Here is a 20,041-nt window from a genome sequence, read left to right on the forward strand (position 1 = left end):
TACCACACGCGTGGGTACCACACGCTCCGTGTGGTACCCACTCGCCATACGGGCGGCACACGTGTGCCGCACGTATGGTCTACGTGAGTTCCCAGGCACACGGATACGGATAACTCCGGTACCGATTTATTCCGGTACCGGAATTATCTGGACGTGTGGGACAGCCCTTAAGGTACCGTCACACTAGGCGATATCGCCAGCGATCCGTGACGTTGCAGCGACCTGGATAGCGATATCGCTGTATTTGACACGCAGCAGCGATCTGGATCCCGCTGTGAAATTGCTGGTCGCTGCTAGAAGGTCTGCACTTTATTTGGTCGCTAGGTCGCCGTGTATCGCCGTGTTTGACAGCAAAAGCAAGGATACCAGCGATATTTTACACTGGTAACCAGGGTAAACATCGGGTTACTAAGCGCAGGGGCGCGCTTAGTAACCCGATGTTTACCCTGGTTACCAGCGTAAAAGTTAAAAAAACAAACAGCACATACTCACCAGCGCGTCCCCCAGCCTCTGCTTCCTGACACTGACTGAGCGCCGGCCCTAAACTGAAAGTGAAAGCACAGCGGTGACGTCACCGCTGTGCTGTTAGGGCCGGAGCTCAGTCAGTGTCAGGAAGCAGACGCTGGGGGACGCGCTGGTGAGTATGTGCTGTTTGTTTTTTTAACTTTTACGCTGGTAACCAGGGTAAACATCGGGTTACTAAGCGCGGCCCTGCGCTTAGCAACCCGATGTTTACCCTGGTTACCCAGGGACCTCGGCATCGTTGGTCGCTGGAGAGCGGTCTGTGTGACAGCTCTCCAGCGACCAAACAGCAACGCTGCAGCGATCGGGATCGCTGTCGCTATCGCTGCAGCGTCGCTTAATGTGACGGTACCTTAAGAGTGTTTGGTGGTAGAGGTAGGGTGCAGCCTGATTACAGCAGGAACTCCAGTCATCAGTGGAGGTAACAGACCTCATATGAGTTTATTTATTTTTTCCCTCTTTCCACCCCAGGCTGTCAATCAAAATTCCTGAGCTGCTAATTGATTCTCCTATGTTTAATGGACTTTTAGGACCATAATCTTAGCACAAGTTGAACCGAGCTCCAGTCAACTGCAATGATGTCATCTCTACTACATTTCACTAATAAATCTAGTTTAAATTTTTTTTTCTTTTACTCAGGAAGGTTATAACCTGGAAGGGTGTATCCCATATGTTCTCATCATGTGCATATAGCATTGCTGACAAGAAGCAGGCTGCAATCAAATCCTCGGAGGAGCCCTTTGCAGAATTGAAGAGAGTACATCTGTTGAAGTCCTCTTATACTGACTTATGTACACAAAACACTGTGCCCCATTAACTTTAAGATCCCATCTCAGTGGCCGTTCCACTAAAAAATAAAGCGCATTGAAAATTAATCTGACAACATGGAAAAATGCTGTCACAAAGTTCTGGGTGTGTGAAGATGAATAGTAAAGCATTCAATGATAGTCAGAAGCTGAAAATATAATACACAATGAAGATATTTGGCTTCGCTACCCACTCACCCCAAGGGCGATGGAAAGAAGAGCGACTACGATGAAATGGAACAACTGTTGCTTCCAAAAATGGTCTTTAATAGAAGCAAAATCTGGCATGGATTTCTACATTTTATGTTATTTCAGGGTAGTAAAAGGTGTGATTTTTCTATAACCAAACACCTTGATATTTAATAACATGGAATAAGCTAAAATCTGACGGTAAGATATTTCGGATTGTGCTGATGGTATATGACTGATTACTATGGGCTGCAGGATGTTTGCCTTGTTGGCACCATAAACCTTGTTGTTTTACTTGTCCTGTATAGATGCAATGACTGGCAGCATAGGAAGTGCGGAGAACCCCCCAAAGTTCACATACTCGTCCCCACACAGAGTATTTAATGAAAGCACAGCAGCTGTATAAATGAATGGCTATGTTCATCCAGTCTACCTCAGGGGTAACGTAAAGATGATCCAGTTTCTTACTCTATTTGCATTCTTAAGACTTAGTTCTTTCATACATTAAGCCAACAAGTAATCGTTTACCTCTCAAAACTGAATTGTAACTATGGGACATTTCCTTCCCGTTCTCTGCCCCCTACACCAAAGTGTTAGAAACAACAAACGACAGACCCTTGCGATGTGGCGACATTAAAGAAACCGCTGTTAATGTATAGGATTTTATAACTATTTTATAAATATTGTTACCAATATGCGGTTTAGGACCCAGAAGGGAAAATGCAGCATAAAGTGGAAATGACTGAATTTTATATGGTTTCCACACGACAGGTTCATTAAGTTCAGTGTTTGCTTGATATCTATCATGCAGCCTTATCTAGACACACATTTCTGTATGGATGAAATGTCAGGGCTCCAGCAGTCACAGCAATGTCCCATCTGGATATTGATGTCCCAAGACCACCAGAATACACAGAAGCAGGTGCGGAGGAGCAGAGCTGGTCCGATGGGTGATATAGGTTCTTTTTATTACCCCACTGTGGGACTATTGAGAATAACATTTAAAGTGGTAAAAAAAAAAACTTTAAAGAGAAGCTGTCATCAGAAAATGACCAATTGTTTAAAAGGAATCTGTCACCAGGTTTTTTCTATTTAATGTGAGAACAGCATGATGTAGGGACAGAGAACCCGATTCTAGTGATGTGTCACTTACTGAGCTGCTTGTTGTAGTTTCAATAAAATAATGAGATAATCACTGGACGACTGGGTGTCTCGTGCCATGAATTCCTCCTGCTGTGTGTAACCCTGCCTCATCACTGATTGGCAGCTTTCGGTCGTTGTACAGTGTACACAGAAAGCTGCCAATCAGTGGTGGGGGTGGGGTTGTACAGAGCTCAGCATTCAGAGAACTGCTAGATATTCAGCAGGAAAAACAGTGATTTTAGCAAAATTGCAGGAAGCAGTCTAGTAAGTGACACATCACTGGAATCAGGATTTCTGTGTCCAGATCATGATTCTTCAGATTTCATAGCAAAAAACAGGTAATAGATTCCCTTTAAATCAGGCTGTGTATGTTTATTTTGTTTTTAGAGGCAGATGATGGCTGATTAGCACAGCCATCATCTTCTAGGAAAGATATGGGCTTCCAAGACAGACAAGGAGACAGCATATGACAGACACAGCATGTTATATGCCATTGAGGGGTTAATACAGCTGTGAAGTGCGCCAACTTGTGCCATTACCTCAAGTCAGCCTGTTTTAATAGGATTGTTAATATCCATGCAGTTTTTGCATAAAACTGCAGTTTCACAGATATTCACACACCTTTGAAAGCTGCACTGATTCATGTGAGAAGTATATTTGTTGTTTGCGCCTGTGAATTTGAAGCCTCCTTGTAAAAGATAATTGCTATTTTGCTTTAAACTTGTGTTTTTGAAGGTGCAGTACATGAATTGCAATGCTAAGGCCACAGTCACACATTGAGTATTTAGTGACTTTTTACCTCAGTATTTGTAAGCCAAAACCAAGCAAATTTGGCAAATACTGAAGTAAAAAACTGAGCAAGGACTGTTACCATAGTCTCTGACCCACTTCTTTGCTTCGAGGCAGGAATTGGGGTGGAGGTACCATTGGCTTCATCTGCCCAGGGCACCAAAATACCTTGTCCCGGCCCAGGTGACCGCCATGTTTCGGTATCAGGTAGAACAGGCAGGTAGTTAGTAAGTACCTGTCTGTTAGTTTTTAGGCCCATAGTTTAAAAAAATAGTCCTGGATAACCTTTAAGGCTTTTGTTCTCAGAGGAGGCAAGTCACAGTAAGGCTGCCGTCACACTAGCAGTATTTGGTCAGTATTTTACCTCAGTATCTGTAAGGGTACCGTCACACAGTACCATTTTAATCGCTACGACGGCACGATCCGTGACGTCGCAGCGATCGTATGATTATCGCTCCAGCGTCGTAGACTGCGGTCATACGTTGCAATCACGGCGCTGGAGCGATGCCGAAGTCCCCGGTAACCAGGGTAAACATCGGGTAACTAAGCGCAGGGCCGCGCTTAGTAACCCGATGTTTACCCTGGTTACCAGCATTAACGTAAAAAAAACAAACAGTACATACTTACATTCCGGTGTCTGTCCCCGGCGTTCTGCTTCTCTCCACTGTGTAAGCGCCATAGCCGGAAAGCACAGCGGTGACGTCAGACGTCACCGCTGTGCTCGCTTTCCGGCTGGCAGACGCTCACACAGTGCAGAGAAGCTGAGACGCCGGGGACAGACACCGGAATGTAAGTATGTACTGTTTGTTTTTTTTTACGTTTACGCTGGTAACCACGGTAAACATCGGGTTACTAAGCGCGGCCCTGCGCTTAGTTACCCGATGTTTACCCTGGTTACAAGCGAACACATCGCTGGATCGCTGTCACACACAACGATCCAGCGATGTCAGCGGGTGATCAAGCGACGAAAGAAAGTTCCATACGATCTGCTACGACGTACGATTCTCAGCAGGATCCCTGATCGCTGCTGCGTGTCAGACACTGCGATATCGTAACGATATCGCTAGAACGTCACGAATCGTACCGTCGTAGCGATCAAAATGGTACTGTGTGACGGTACCCTAAGCCAAAACCAAGAGTGGGTGATAAATGCAGAAGTGGTGCATATGTTTCTATTATACTTTTCCTCTAATTGTTCCACTCCTGGTTTTGGCTTACATTACTGAGGTAAAATACTGACCAAATACTGCTAGTGTGACGGCGGCCTTAGATGTTTCTAGCTGCAGCTTACTCCCTAATAAAATGGCAGAGAGTAAATGTGTATGGTGGTCAAAAGGTGTGGGCCCACAGTGATTAATGGTGTATATAAGTGTGATTAGATTGTGAGCCACATTACGGACAGAGACTGAAATTAGTGATTCATATCCAGCACTACAGATTATGTTGGAGCCAAATGATGTAGAAAAATCTCTTTACAGTCCCTCACATTTCACACAATCTTACTGGAAGAGTATTGAATTACATAGTATGTCCACTACAATGGGCAACACTGCGATCCACATCATCTTATCGGAGCACTGGCGCACCTTAGCGTGTCCCCCATAATGGTTCTTACGTATAATGGTTCTTACGCACCTCTCCTAACAATGGCAGAATAAGTAAGGTTGGGTTATAAAAGTAAAGGCACGTTGACCTATGTGAAACAAAAGGAAATGAAAGAAGATAAAGCTGGCCAATGTATAACCAGGACAACAGAGTTATTTCCCAAGGAATTTTAAGTGGAGAGACTGACACATCAAGGTCAGACTACCTCCCCCTGCCATAATTACAATCGTTCCAGAAGTGGATGCTCTAAGGATAAGGAATTCTGTCATGTGTATTCCATTAGAACTGTCCACAAACCCGGCACCATCTCTATTATTATCTATGGCTGCTCCGCACATTTCAGGCTGCAGTGTCTAAATATGTTTTAGATTCGGAAAATCAAGGGGTAATTCCCCGGGAAAAAAAGATGTACCTTATCCATGGGATCGGAGATAACTTGCTGATCACTGGAGGTTCGAACATAGCGCTTGGCTAGTCCCATAGTTTATGCACGCCATTTAGGAAGGGGCTGCAGAGCCCCTTTATGGGGTTCAGAAGCCCCAATCTTGGTATCGCAGTTGGATCCCCAGAGATCAGGAAGTTATCCCCTAACCATGGATAGGATAGAATGTGCTTTTGGGGAATAACTCTTCCAGGTCTCCCAAATGCAAAATCTGAAACAAGGTCCTACAACTGCTACATATTATTTTTGGCACTCATCTCCTCATATGACTTAGAAGGATTTTCTTGGCCTCTCAGTTCAAGATTTCTGCACTCCCTTTAGCACTGCTCCAGTTTATCAGAAAAGAAAATATGTTATTATAAATGTATATATGTATATCAAAGGGTATCTCAAATTATGAACCCACTCTTATTTTATGGGTTACCAAAAAGTAAGTGGAGAAATGATTCATGTTTTATAGGTGTTGGGCACCAGGGCTGGGAACCGGAATGAAAATTCTAAAAACTTTGACAGGAATTCATTGACTTTAATGGAACAGGCACGACTCGGGTCACAGAATGCCTCTAATATTTCAAAACGAGAAAAGGGTTTTTCTACAACAAGCAGATCTTACAAATACTAGAAAGCCAGAAAGAAAACTGTAATGATGGGCGTTATAGGGATTTGGTGCACAATGCAGATGTTCACCCTTCATTTATCTTTATAATTATCTCTTATGAACTCATCTATTTCCAGAGGGCAAGACGTTTGAAGATTCTTTTTGGCACTCCCACATAATGTAGTCCAAGCATACTGGGCTCCTATTCATTCCCTCTGTGTGGTTTACAAAAAGTTAAAGAGATTCTGTCAGAAGGATCAACCCTCCTGAGCTGTCTATATGGGCACGTAGGGCATAGGAAGCTGAATAAAATGTTACCTTGATATCTGTGATCTGATGTCTTATTCCAGAGAAATCTGTGTTTTTCTAATATGTAAATGAGCTGTTCCAGGACTATGGACCGGACACTGATCTGCATGAAATCTGCCTCCAGAGATTATTATATATGAAGGGGTTCAATATCAGTGTGATGTGTAATGGCCGCTCTCTGCTCTCCTGATCTCACTGCAGAGCTGTGTATGATTATACCTGACACATCTGCAGGTTCCTCTCAGCTTCCATCTCACAGGCAGACATGGTTGTAATACAGCAGAGCTGTGAGAGCTACAGTAATGTGTTTATGAGGAGACAAAGTTTAGTTCTCCTGTTCTCTGTCAGTTACATGTCTCACCCTGGTAACTCATCCTTTCATATAGGGCTCATACCCTTTTGCGAGAAAAAAAACGGTCCGCAATCTGGACCGAAAAAAATGGATGAGTGTCATGCGAGGGTCATGCGAGTACAATGCGATTTTTCTCACATAGCATCCATATGACATCCGTATGCAATGCATTTTTTTTCTCTGCTACTATTTTTCTACAATAATTTACAGGACCATTTACAGTGTTCTATGCCACAGTATGGTAAGGTATCTGTAAAAAACAGACAGCATACGGATGGTCCGTATGCCGTGCGTTTTTTTTTTTCTCGCACCCATTGACTTGCATTGGCGAGTCTCGTCCGAGATACGCAGCAAATCGCAGCATGCTGCAATTTTTTTCTCAGTCCGATTTCAGCTGAGAAAAATATCGCAGATGAGATGTCACCTATTGAATAACATTGGTCCTAGTGCAATACGATTTTTTATCAGATTGCACTCGTCCGTTTTTCTCGCAAATGAGTATGAGCCCTTACAATAATCTCTGGAGGCAGAGTCTCATGCAGATCAGTGTCCGGCCCACTGATCTTCACCACTCATTTACATATGAGAAAAACAAGGATTTCTCTGGAATAAGGCTACGTGCACACATTGCGTAAAGTCCTGCGGATTTTTCCGGACTGGTTTTGGTAAATCCACAGGTAAACTGCATTGCAGATTACCTGCGGAATTACCGCGGGTTTTTTTGTGGTCTTTGTGCGGATTTCACATGCAGTTTTACATCTGCGGATTCCTATTATGGAGCAGGTGTAAACCGCTGCAGAATCCGCACAAAGAATTGACATGCTGAGGAATAAACAAAGCAGCGTTTCCGCGCGTTTTTTTCCGCAGCATGTGCACTGCAGATTTTGTTTTCGATAGGTGTTCATGGTACTGTAAACTCAGGGAAAACAGCGGCAGATCCGCAGTGTCAAAACCGCTGCGGATCTGCAGCAAAATCCGCAACGTGTGCACATACCCTAAAACATAGGATCGTATATATCAAGGTATCATTTTATTCACATTCCTATGACCTACATGCCCGTATAGACGGCTTAGGAGGGTTGATCCTACTGACAGATTCCCTTTAATAAAGTTACAATATCCAAGCAATAGACAAATTTTAGATTTGTAAATTAAATAGTGTTATTATCTGGTCCGAAGAGCAGATCTGAGTGATTAAAGCTTTAGAAGGGATAGTATTACTACGTCTACTTGCCTTTTTTATGGGTTTAGGAGGCTGAAAATAGAAGAGTCTTCCAAAGACTAACAGTAGGCTAAGTACTGTAAGAATCCCACACAACAACCATACTGCTTCTGCCAGACAGGCAATATGTTGACTATTGCTGCACTGATCTGATGACAGAATCAGAAAAGGACATAAAAGTAGATTTAGCGACCTGTCAGTACGGGGGTTCTAATTAACTATGAATGCATAAGGCCAGAGGATACATATGAAAATGCTTCTATGTAGTCAATTATTTTCTTGATACCATTTTCTAAGAGTATATTATACACATGTGTGCACATATACTGCTCATAAGGTAAAATACAGTCAAAGAGGTCTATAAAGCAAAGATCTAAAGCATACATGCAAGCATGTATAGATTTCCCCTCCATGGTTAAACTTAAAGGGGTTGTTCATATTTGGGGACTTATTTTTATTTAAATGAATGTATTTGGCAGAAAAAATATCATTTTTTGGAATTGGGTTTCAGTAAACTATTTCCACAGTTTGCCTTCTACAGCTATTGCTGGCTGCATAACGAGTTAACTGAGAATCTATCAGTGAGCTCAGTCTGGCAGAGAGGCTGTAATTATTTTCTCTCTCTTTTTCTGAGCGCCCCTTAGCTGGTTTCTAACCGCAGTCCACATCACTGGTGAATGTGCAGTGAAGTTCAAAGAGCTAAAGGTAAAATGTAAATTTAATAAAGCCCAATTGCAAATATGATTTTTATTTCTTAGCCACAATACATGCAGTTAAGTAATATATATATACCACCTTTAATGGACATATGTCTTTTTTCGCCCACGCTATGTGAGCACACAGCCTCCGTCCTCCTGCAGCTTCAGTATCTGATACCAGCAGTCAAGGATCATATTTTATCACCATATATTTTAGCAAGTTGGGTGTCACATAGTGCTCTGTTAGGTTACTTCATGTGACATCTAGAAGCCTTCGCTGAAGGTAGACTAATACATACCTTCATTTAATGAGTTACTATAGTTGGATCTTAAGTGGCAAAGAACAAACAGGTCATTAGTAACCGATGAAAAATGTCAGGAGTGCAAAATGCCATTCATTCTACTAAAAAAAATTTACAATTGAGAGTCCTCAGTGGTTGATACCTTTTAATGGCTAACTGAAAAGATGGTAACAAATTGCAAGCTTTCGAGACTACACAGGTCTCTTCATCAGGCAAACTAGTGATAGTGAAATATGTCGGACAGGCTGCAGTGATGATTGCTAATAATTCCATGATACCACAAAAATCAACCAAGATGGACCTCCCATAATGTGGCCGAGCTCCAGATGAAATCTGATTGTTGATCTGCTGTAGAGACAGATTCTTAGAAAGTGGGGAGGATAACAACACTGCTAATAATGTGTAGACATGAAACCTTAGGAATCCACAGCTTCCAGAGTCACACCAGCAGAGGGGGACACATTCTCATAGTCCTCCCATCTCTTGGGAAACCGAACTGACATCTGTTTGGAATAGTAGGTGAAATTTACTCAGGAAACAATTCACAATGAGAAAGTGGAAAGCAGGGAAATCAGATGTAAAAGAAGCAGCCCTGAGTGTGAGAGAGCCATCAATGACAGCATCTTAGTCCCTCTAATACTTGTCTTCTTTGTGTAAAGCATCACAGGGAACAAGACTTCTTTTGTTCAATACTCTCCTAACTTTAAGACAGAATCATTTGGTATAAAATGTCCCTAAAGTATCTGTGTGGCAGGGACCCCCGATTGCGACCCTCACTGAGGATGATCCTTTGTGGCATATGATCAGATACATAATAGAAAACAAGATACAAATGTTAGGAAAGAAGACTGTAAATATTGTAGAATGACATAACTAGTGACACCATGATACAGGGATCACAGCAGCAGGTTGTAGAGGGCTGTCTGCCCATCTGCATGGGGTCTTAATACTGATGTCCTGCTGGGAGCAGCATTTATTGGGGTCCACAGTGCTCAGAAGAACATACAGCCCCTGATTAGAGAACATGTCCTGCACATGCATAGGAAAGAGGCAGATGCAGAGGATGCAGACAGTAAATCATGTACTCACATTTCTGGATGAATCAGGGGTATAAGATGGGCACCTTCCTCTGTGACTGGCTCTGCAGCTCTGGAGTAAAATGTTTGGGTTCCAGTCTTAATGAGTGTAAAGTGGAAGCACAGGACGTCAGCACAAGCCAAGCCCCAAGTCAGCTCTGAGATACAGCCCCTTCATACAGAACATGCCCCCTTCCAGGGCTGCTGTGAATGGATAGGTGGGGATTGGGTGGGTGCCAGTGACCGCAGCCATCCATGTGCCATCACCCTCTACAGTGTAACCTTACACTGCTTCACCCACTGCACTCATTCCCTCCAGCACAGGGTTAATGTGGCTGCCATGCATTATACAAGTTGGGATTATTAGATGTGGGTGATGTATTGCAGATGGCATGTTATTACATGGGCACCTGCTGGGTTCCTGGGCACTGTGCTCTGCATGTACTGCGGATATGGTAAGGAAATCCAGACCCATCGCAGGCAGGGGGTGGAGGTAGCTGCACTATTAGGAAGTTTATCACTGGGTGGAAGGCAATGTGATACCTAGCTGACTGGGAATGCTTTACAGACAGGAGCATAAGGGCAGCACTATAGATGAGAGGAGTATTGGCATGCAGTCCAGTGATGCATATTGGAATGCCTTACTGAACATAAATGGAGTTTTACCAAAATTGTTGTATTCTTAGTGAGAACCTATTGTTCCCCAATTTTCAAGCAGCGTGTAACAGACCCGCCAGTTTTGGTTAATGTTTTGTAAGCTTTTTTTTTACATTCTTTAACCTTTTTTGTCGGAAATTGTGTTACTTTTTTTAAAAACAATTAAGCAAACTTGTAGCATTTTATGAAGCAAAACCCCTCCAAAAAACATACGAAATGCTCAAAAAACCACCCATGCATCTTTTTTTAGGCTTTTCATTGAATTCTACAGTATTGTAAAGTATCTAGCGGCTTCAAAGTGGAATCATCTGAGGAATGCTCTGCTTACTTTTTTTTAAATACTTGTCATCGTTGAAAACCTGAAGCTAATTAAAAAGGATCAAAAGACTTAACATATGAACAGCCAAGTCATTTCTCAATAGGAAGAGTCTTTTAAACACTTTTTGAGCGAGCTTGTTTTGGCGCGGACCAGTCCCAAAAGACTCCTCAATATGCGATGAGGGTATGTGCAGATGAAGCTTTCTGAGACCGTCAAAAATATGGAGTTTTTCAAGTGGAAACCAATTCACTAACTCTCCATCTTCATTTCCTGACATTTTTAAACATTTTTTCAAAGTTTTTCTTTTTTTCCTAAGGCATTTTTGCAGCTTTTTTATTGGACAGTGCCTGGTTTAAAGCAGATTCCTTAAAGAGTTGCTTCAAAGACGTTTCTTAATCTCCACCAGGTGTTTTTGAAAATGTGAAGTAAAAAAAAACAAACACTCAAAACACTGAAGATATGAACAGAAAAACTAAACTATTTCACAGTGAAGAGGAAGAAGAAGCATTTTTTTCTGCATTTTTAAAGGAATTTTAAGGTGATTTTTGAAGCAGACATGCAGCGCCCCCACCGCCGCAGGGCCGAGGGGTACCCGGTACCGGGCCTGCGAGTCTCTGCTCTGGGGTTGTCACGGTGGCTAGGCCCCGGTCCGTGGCCCTGCCGAGGGGCGCACAGTAAATAATAGATGTGGATGGGTGGTGGTGATGCTGTAGTAGTGCGGTGCAGTAAATAACGAGGACACCAGGTTGCAGTCTCTTTACCTCTTTACTGAAGATCTCTGGGTCCGCAGTCCGGAGTCCGGATAGCCAGGCTGCGCAAGTCCGGCCGGTCCAATAGCACCTCCAGAGTTCTCTTCACAGGTGGAAATCTGTGCCTTCCTTCTAGCGCTATGTGTTGCGGTCCTTCCCTGCTGTGCTTACGGAAAGTCCCCACAACTGTTGTGTCCGTTTCTTAAGTTCCCTCACAACTCAATTAGATGATGTTCTGCTAATTCTCCGTCCCTCCCTGATGTTACAGTTAGAACGGCACCCGTTTGACGGGTAGGCTCGGAGCTCTTCCGGGACCCTAGAGTCGCCCCTCTCCACAAGTTGCCCCCCAAGACTGCATAGGTGATTTAGGTGAGACAGCCCGCCTTAGACTGACTGTCCTGCCGCTGTTTAGAGTATTGCTTGAAGCTGAATATTGTAATACTCCCTCGGCGTTCCGGCCGCCGGTTGTGCGCCTCAGTAGAATGTTGCCTCGATCTTACAGCACGACCCCTACTGGTATTCTCCTTGTTGCTTTGATCTCGTTTCTCACTCAGCACAATCTATCTCGCTTCTAATCCCTTCTTGGGCACCGCCGCTATACTGAGCAGGCACGGTCCCGTTGCGTTCTCTCTAGTTGCCAAGCCTCTGTCAGGATCCCACCCCTGACAGAGACCCTACCGAATCTTCTCCTGCAACACCCTCTGCCACAAGGTGTTGCCTGGTTCCAACCCAGTCAGCTTTCTATCTAACTTCCTGCCTGACCCCCAGTTTTACCAGTGTGTGAGGAGTGGCCTAATGAATAGAACCCTTAGCTCCCCCTGGAGGCCCGGTGGTGAAATGTATTGGTGTCTGTGATACCTGATCAGATGAACTCCTTCAGTGCCATCAGACGTACCATAGCTCCCCTTAGTGGCGGAGCCACAGTACTGCAACGACCAGGACTCTGGGGCGCTGCAGACACAGTTTAAAAAACTCTACGTGCACATAATTCACTGCATTTTTGGTATGAGGATGCACAAGAGATAGCTAGCAGTTGTGTATTGCCAATGGCAGCAGGCCATGAGACTGCTATAGGGCCTGTGAGCCATAGGGGTCCAGTGGCTGCGCCGGTGCCACCACCTGTGATCGAATTATGAGCATCATGGATGCTGATAAAGATGAAACTAATGATGAAGGAGGGTGCATCAGGTGATGCTTCCTCCTCCATCATTCTGCCTCAGCATCTGATGTCTCCGCACAGTGACTGTGATGACGTTACTACATGGCGTGCTCTGCACTGAGATGTTCAGCAATTCAGAGCCCTTACTGCAGATACTGATACAGCGGACGTACGAGGAGAGGTTTTTTTTTTAAATCAGTGAGTACATTGTGATGGCCATAATATTGTATGGAGGACTATGGGTAAAGCATTAAACTGTATGCAGGACTATGGGGAGTGCATTATACTCTATGGAGGAATATGGGGAGTGCAATATACTGTACTATATGGAGGACTATACAAAGTGAATTACACTGTATGAAGGAGTACGGCGGGAACATTATACTATAAGGAGGAATATGGGGTGAATTATACTATATAGAGGACTATGGGGAGTCAATTATACTGTATGGAGGACAACGGAGAGTGCAGTATACTATAAGTAGGACTAAGGGGAGTGCATTATGTTATAAATGAGGACTATGGGGTGCATTATAGTATATGGAGGACTATGTAGAGAGCATAATACTGCATGGAGGACTATGGGGAGTGAATTATACTATAAGGAGGACTATCGGAAGTGCATTATATTATATGGAGGACTATGGGGAGTGAATTAAAACAATATAATTCACTTTCCAGAGTCCTCCGTATAGTAAATGGAGGAGGACTATGGGGAGTGTATTATTATACTATATGGAGGACTATGGGAAGTGCATTATACTGTATGGAGGACTATAGGGAGTGTATTATACTACAAGGAGGACTATGGGGAGTGCATTATACTATATGGGGAACTATGTGGTGCAGTATATTATATGGAGGATTATGGGTGCAGTATACTATGTGGAAGACTATGGGGCCCATTATAGTATATGGAAAGCTATGTGAGAGCCATTATAATATTCTGAGAACTATGTAGGGGCCTGTAAACTTGGTGGAGGGCTATGTAGGGGTCATTTTACTGTATGCAAGCAATTATTCAGTGTTAAGGTTTGTATGGGGAGCATTATACTGCATGGAGGACAGTGTGGGGGCATAATGTCATCATACTTTGTAATTGCAGGGTACAGCATAGTTGGTTTGGGGGGCACTTTTGCTGACATCATACTTTATGGTGCAATGAAAGGTCAATCTTTGGCTTCAGTAGGAAGAAAATTACTTTGTAAAGGCTGCAAATTTGTAAAATATGCTTTTCTGTGACTCCGACAAAATTGTTATGTCACGTGCCCGAAAATGGTACCAATAAAAACATCAACTCGTCCCGCAAAAAACAAGACCTCACATGACTCTGTGAACCAAAATATGGAAAAATGATAGCTCTCAAAATGTGAGGACGCAAAAACTATTTTTTGCAATAAAAAGTGTCTTTTAGTGTGTGACAGCTGCCAATCATAAAAATCCGCTAAACAAAAACCCGCTATAAAAGCAAATCAAACCGCCCTTCATCACCCCCTTAGGGAAAAATAATAAAATTAAAAAAATGTATTTATTTCCATTTTCCCATTAGGGTTAGGGTTGGAGCTAAAGTTAGGGTTCGGGCTACAGTTAGGGTTGGGGCTAAAGTTAGGGTTAGGGTTGGGGCTAAAGTTAGGGTTAGGGTTGGGGCTAAAGTTAGGGTTAGGGTTGGGGCTAAAGTTAGGGTTGGGGCTAAAGTTAAGGTTGGGGCTACAGCTAGGGTTGGGGCTACAGCTAGGGTTGGGGCTACAGTTAGGGTTAGGGTTGGGTCTAAAGTTAGGGTTAGGGTTGGGGCTAAAGTTAAAGTTGGGGTTAAACTTAGGGTTAGGGTTGGGGCTTAAGTTAGGGTTTGGATTATATTTACGGTTGGGATTAGGGTTGGGACTAGAGTTAGGGGTATGGATAGGGTTATGGTTGGGATCAGGGTTAGGGGTGTGTTGGAGTTAGGGGTGTGGTTAGGGTTGGGATTAGGGTTAGGGGTGTGCTGGGGTTAGTGGTGTGTTGGGGTTAGGGGTGTGGTTGGGATTAGGGTTAGGGGTGTGGTTAGGGTTATGGTTAGGGTTGGGATTAGGGTTAAGGGTGTGTTTGGGTTAGGGTTTCAGTTAGAATTGGGGGGGTTTCCACTGATTAGGCACATCAGGGGCTCTCCAAACGTGTGATGGCGTCCGATCTCAATTCCAGCCAATTCCGCGTTGAAAAAGTAAAACAGTGCTCCTTACCTTCCAAGCTCTCCCGTGTGCCAGAGACAGAGATTTACCCCAACATATGGGGTAACCGTGTACTCAGGACAAATTGACAACAACTTTTGGGGTCCAATTTCTCCTGTTTCCCTTGGGAAAATACAAAACCGGGGGCTAAAAAATAATTTTTGTGGGAAAAAAAGGATTTTTTATTTTCACGGCTCTGCGTTATAAACTGTAGTGAAACACTTGGGGGTTCAAAGTTCTCACAACACATCTAGATAAGTTCCTTGGGGGGTCTAGTTTCCAATATGGGGTCACTTGTGGGGGGTTTCTACTGTTTAGGTACATCAGGGGCTCTGCAAATGAAACATGACTCCTGCAGACCAATCCATCTAAGTCTGCATTCGAAACGGCCCTCCTTCCCTTCCGAGCTCTACCATGCACCCAAACAGTGGTTCCCACCCACATTTGGGGTATCAGCTCAGGACAAATTGGACAACAACTTTTGGGGTTCAATTTCTCCTTTTACCCTTGGAAAAATACAAAACTGGGAGCTAAAAATACTTTTTGTGGAAAAAAAAAAGAATTTTTATTTTCACAGCTCTGCGTTATAAACTGTAGTGAAACATTTGGAGGTTCAAAGTTCTCACAACACATCTAGATAAGTTCCTTAGGGAGTCTTCTTTCCAAAATGGTGTCACTTGTGGGGGGTTTCAATGTTTAGGCACATCAGGGGCTCTCCAAACGGGACATGGTGTCGAATCTCAATTCCAGTCAATTTTGCATTGAAAAGTCAAACGGTGCGCCTTCCCTTCCGAGCTCTACCATGCACCCAAACAGTGGTTTACCCCCATATATGGAGTATCAGCGTACTAAGGCAAATTGCACAACAACTTTTGAGGTCCAATTCCTTCTGTTACTCTTGGGAAAATAAAAAATTGGGGGTGAAAAGATCATTTTTGTGAAAAAATATGATTATTTATTTTTACGGCTCTACATTATAAACTTCTGTGAAGCACTTGTTGGGTCAAAGTGCTCACCACACATCTAGATAAGTTGCTTAAGGGGTCTACTTTCCAAAATGGTGTCACTTGAGGGGGTTTCAATGTTTAGGCACATCAGGGGCTCTCCAAATGCGACATGGCGTCCCATCTCAATTCCAGTCAATTTTGCATTGAAAAGTCAAATGGCTCTCCTTCCCTTCCAAGCTCTGCCATGCACCCAAACAGTGGTTTACCCCCACATATGGGGTACCAGCGTACTCAGGACAAATTCAACAACTTTTTTGGTCCAATTTCTTCTGTTACCCTTGGGAAAATAAAAAATTGGGGGCGAAATAAGATTTTTGTGAAAAAATATGATTTTTTATTTTTAAGGCTCTGCATTATAAACTACTGTGAATCACTCGGTGAGTTAAAGTGCTCACCACACATCTAGCTAAGTTCCTTAGGGGGTCTACTTTCCAAAATGGTGTCACTTGTGGGAGGTTTCAATGTTTAGGCACATCAGGGGCTCTCCAAACACGACATGGCGTCCTATCTCAATTCCAGTCAATTTTGCATTGAGAAGTCAAACGGTGCTCCTTCCCTTTCGAGCTTTGCCATGCGCTCAAACAGTGGTTTACCCGCACATATGGGGTATCAGCGTACTCCGGGCAAATTGTATAATTTTTTGGTCCAATTTTTCCTGTTACCCTTGGTAACATAAAACAAATTGGAGCTGAAGTACATTTTTTGTGAAAAAAAGTTAAATGTTAATTATTTTTTAAACATTCCAAAAATTCCTGTGAAACACCTTAAGGGTTAATAAACTTCTTGTTTGTGCTTTTGAGCACCTTGAGGGGTGCAGTTTTTAGAATTGTGTCACACTTGGGTATTTTCTATCATATAGACCCCTCAAAGTGACTTCAAATGTGGTGTGGTCCCTAAAAAAAATGGTGTAAAAATGAGAAATTGTTGGTCAACTTTTAACCCTTATAACTCCCTAACAAAATTGTGGTTCCAAAATTGTGCTGATGTAAAGTAAACATGTGGGAAATGTTACTTATTAAGTATTTTATGTGACATATCTCTGTGATTTAAGGGCATAAAATTTCAAAGTTGTAAAATAGCAAAATTTTCCAAATTTTTGCCAAATTTCCATTTTTTTCACAAATAAACGCAGGTAATATCAAAGAAATTTTACCACTATCATGAAATACAATATGTCTTGAGAAAACATTGTCAGAATCATCAGGATCTGTTGAAGCGTTCCAGAGTTATAACCTCATAAAGGGACAGTGGTCAGAATTGTAAAAATTGGCCCAGTCGGTAACATGCAAACCACCGTTGGGGGTTAAGGGGTTAATAAATGATCATTTAGATTATATCTTTATTCTTTATCCATAATACTAAGTATACATTTTCTCAGCTCTTTTGCTCTTTGATGTTTTTATTTTCTTTGTTTATTGTGCCCTGTTTACCATTTATCTAAATAATCTAAATAAAAAAATATATCTACATAAAAAAGGGATTTTATAATAATATCTGACAATGGTTGACAGTATATTAGTTGATGAAACAAGCAAAGAAAAAACAATTCACCTATAAAGTTTATGGCCATGCATGTGCTGACAGTCATTTTAGCCATCGTAGATCAATATCAGTGATGGACCCATGCAAAAGTTCGAATCACCATTATTGGGCAATCATGCAGCAGAAACGAAGACATTGTGTGTTCCATTATTATAGTCTAATTTAGATGTTTTGTAGGGATGAGCGAACGTGCTGAGTTTTCTGAATTGAATTAAAAAGTATTGTTTCTTCTTGCAGAGAGTGACATGTTAAGCATGTCGAGATGAGGAGACTTAAAGCTGCAATGCTCCTCTGGGAAATATGCAAATTATCTCTTCAGAGATGAAGAGGACTAGAACTCTAGTGCCACCTATTGGAAGTAGCAATCCTAACAGTCAATGTCGACCCCTAAACGAGCTTTGTCACATGACTTTAGGAGCCAAACCAGATCTCAATTTGCAGACCCTGTGTTTCGGGGCACTGCCCCTCATCAGTGCAAAGTGCAAATGTGGTTTGGCTGAATGAGAGGCGTCTACCCAAAGCCGGGTCACTTACAGCCCAGGCAACTGGTATTCAGGCTCCAGAAAGCAGGTGGAGGCAGTCCCATCAGCCTCCCAAGGAAGGAGAATATGAAGCGAACACCTGAAGAGGATTACTGTATTACCCTCCTTTTTAATTTTTTCCTGGCTTTACACTTTCTGCAAAGCGTTTAGGAGTGTAGGAGTACATGAAGTGTACTTTCAAAATATTTACATTCAAAAAATTGTTCTGGATTCAATTAATCATCCCTACAGTTTAATGTACAAGTGGCATGTTTTTTTAATTGTCTGGAGACCCCTTTTTAACCATGTGAAATAAAGCTACATACAGTGGGTATGGAAAGTATTCAGACACCTTTATATCTTTCACTCTTTGTTTCATTGCAGCTATTTGGTAAATTCAAAAAAGTTCATTTTTTCTCATTAATGTACACTCTGCATCCTATCTTGACTGAAAAAAAAACCAGAAATGTAGTAGTTTTTGCATATTTATTAAAAAAGAAAAATTGAAATATCACTCCTAGCATCCATGACCTGATGACTAGGTATTTTTAACAAGAGAAATGTTTTTAATGTTGGTCAAGCAGTACCTGTCCGACAAAACCAGCATTCTCCCTAAATTCTCTGCAACCTTCAACTATTGGGTCTCAAATCTTGACACCTGACATTAGCTGTCCCTCAATGCCTTGGAGTTGTTGTGCTGCCCTGCGATAGTGTCTTGTGTGAGTGGGTTATTAGAGCCACCGGGTGGGGGGTCATAGCATACAAGCGCTTTCGCCAGTCAACAGAAAGTGCTGACAGGCTCACTCTGATAACAATGAACAAAGCCTGTATTAGACAACCAGATGACAGAAGCACATAAAGTTTTTTAATGTTCAATTTTTGAATAAGACCCATCAGTTGTTACCTTCTAGGGTCTATGGATGACCCTACTTATATTTTTTTCCTGGCTTTGCACTTTGTGCAAAGCCTTTATGAGTGTAGAAGTGCCACAACTTCACTCTTTTAATTTATTTATGAGGCAATACAGTTGATGCCTTCAAGGGTGTATGGATGAACCTGCTTGTAATTATTGGCAGGCTTTGCACTGTGTGTGTAGCTTTTATGAGTGTAGGAGTACCACAATTACACTTTGTTCATAATATTTGATTGAGGCAGTACAGTTGTTGCCTTCAGTGGTGTATGGATGACCCTGCTTCTAATTTTGGGGAGGATTTGTACTTAGTGCATAGCCTTTATGAGTCTAGGAGTATCACTGCATGACAATTTGAACAGGATATGTATGAGGCTTTCCTTTATGTCTAATACTCTAATACAGGGTGTATCTAAGTCCCTAATTTTTGGCACTTATTGTTTCCTTCATTAATTACGCTGAAATTTCCAATTTTTTTTACTAAAAAATTCAATTTTCATTAACTTAAATTATAATTTTTTTCTGAAATCCTTTTTAAATTTAGCGTTATATTCAAGTCAATGTCCAGGAAAAAGAAACGTTTCTTGACATTTTTTTTGCTGTAAACTCAAATTTCTCATCGATTTTGAATGTTTTATTGTGAGTCCTTAAAGTGGAGTAAAAGTGTAACACCATTGTACTCAGCAGCGATCTGGGAGTCAGAATCTTCCAGGGGTCTTCCCCATGCTGTTCTCCTTACATTCAGCACAGTTTCCATCCATTTCAACATTTTGATTGCCCCCCAGACCTCTTTGTAGGATCTGGTGAAAAAAAATTTCAGATTTCCTATTGAGCTTAATTATACTCATTACTCGAAAAGAGCACCCAAGCATCAGAAATTGACCGATTCGAGTAACAAGCATGTGAGCATTTTATTGCTC

General features: G+C 42.3%; 1 protein-coding gene across 2 annotated transcripts in view; it reads right to left on the reverse strand.

Moving 5' to 3' along the window:
- Positions 1–20,041, reverse strand: part of HAPLN3 (hyaluronan and proteoglycan link protein 3) — a 230,377-nt gene that overhangs the window by 61,543 nt on the left and 148,793 nt on the right. The window contains exon 1 of one of the 2 annotated variants that reach the window (XM_077263461.1): positions 10,067–10,223. The exons of the other annotated variant lie outside the window; for it this stretch is intronic. The gene's annotated coding sequence lies outside the window, so the exon portion shown is untranslated. Of the gene's footprint in view, positions 1–10,066; positions 10,224–20,041 lie in introns of those variants that run through there. 2 annotated transcript variants of the gene reach the window in all.

Source organism: Ranitomeya variabilis, chromosome 5 (genome assembly GCF_051348905.1).
Source record: "Ranitomeya variabilis isolate aRanVar5 chromosome 5, aRanVar5.hap1, whole genome shotgun sequence".
Lineage (NCBI taxonomy): Eukaryota > Metazoa > Chordata > Amphibia > Anura > Dendrobatidae > Ranitomeya > Ranitomeya variabilis.